The 1,189-nt window shown below is 45.1% G+C and overlaps 1 non-coding gene across 1 annotated transcript; it reads right to left on the minus strand.

Annotated features, from left to right (window-relative positions):
- Window positions 1–429: 429 nt before the first annotated feature.
- On the minus strand, window positions 430–536 carry LOC126000134 (U6 spliceosomal RNA). Its single transcript, XR_007492499.1, has one exon. It is a non-coding gene; the product is annotated as a U6 spliceosomal RNA (small nuclear RNA).
- Window positions 537–1,189: the final 653 nt, after the last annotated feature.

The following is a 1,189-nucleotide window of genomic DNA, read 5'->3' on the forward strand; positions in this document are numbered from 1 at the left end:
GGCAGACGCTTTACCGCTCCAGCTCCAGATCTTGGTTTTTAGAGGAAATTTCAGTGGAGTCAGTGGAGGATTTGAAAGGTTACGACTGAGGGGAAACAGTAAGGGAGTTACTAAGGGTCAGTATTCATGAAAATACCAACTTAAGGATGTTGAGAATTTCAAGCTGTGACTTACAGGACAGGGTTTCTAGAGGCCTCTGGAATGCAAATGATATCCTAAAATGTATGGAGGACATGGGAATGGAGAGATAGTACAATAGGTAGGGCACTTTTGTTGCATGCCTCTGACCTAGGTTCAATTCCCAGCATCCCACATGGTCTCAGCACCAAAAGGAGTGATTCCTGAATGCAGAGCCAGCATCTAAACAAAAACAAAAGCAAACAAAAAGACCCCAAATATATGGAGGATGATGCTAGATTGCTTTTTTTTTTAAATATGGAACGCTTCACGAATTTGCGTGTCATCCTTGCGCAGGGGCCATGCTAATCTTCTCTGTATCGTTCCAATTTTAGTATATGTGCTGCTGAAGCGAGCACGCTAGATTGCTTTTTTTTTTTTTTGGTTTTTGGGCCACACCCGGTAACGCTCAGGGGTTACTCCTGGCTATGTGCTCAGAAGTTTGCTCCTGGCTTGGGGGACCATATGGGACACCGGGGGATCGAACCGCGGTCCGTCCAAGGTTAGCGCAGGCAAGGCAGGCACCTTACCTTTAGCGCCACCGCCCGGCCCCTAGATTGCTTTTTAACTTTGAAGTCTTAACTTGTGCAATCACTGTAGGCACTTCCCCTCTTAAGATCTAAGATCTCCATAACAAACCCAGATGTCTACTACAGGACACTGCGATTTTCATGTATTTATATATAAATGTATGTATGTATATGTATATACATACATATATATATATACAATATCTTTATTTAATCACCATGATTACAGGCATGATTATAGTTGGGTTTCAGTCATAAACAGAACACCCCCCTTCACCAGTGCAACATCCCCACCACCAATGTCTCCTCCCTCTTTCCCAACCCTTGCCTGTATTTGAGACAGACATTTCTCTTACTCATTAAGATTGTCATGATAGGGCCCGGGAGATAGCACAGCGGCGTCTGCCTTGCAAGCAGCCGATCCAGGACCAAAGGTGATTGGTTCGAATCCCGGTGTCCCATATGGTCCCCCGTGCCTGCCA

Source organism: Suncus etruscus, chromosome X (genome assembly GCF_024139225.1).
Source record: "Suncus etruscus isolate mSunEtr1 chromosome X, mSunEtr1.pri.cur, whole genome shotgun sequence".
NCBI lineage: Eukaryota > Metazoa > Chordata > Mammalia > Eulipotyphla > Soricidae > Suncus > Suncus etruscus.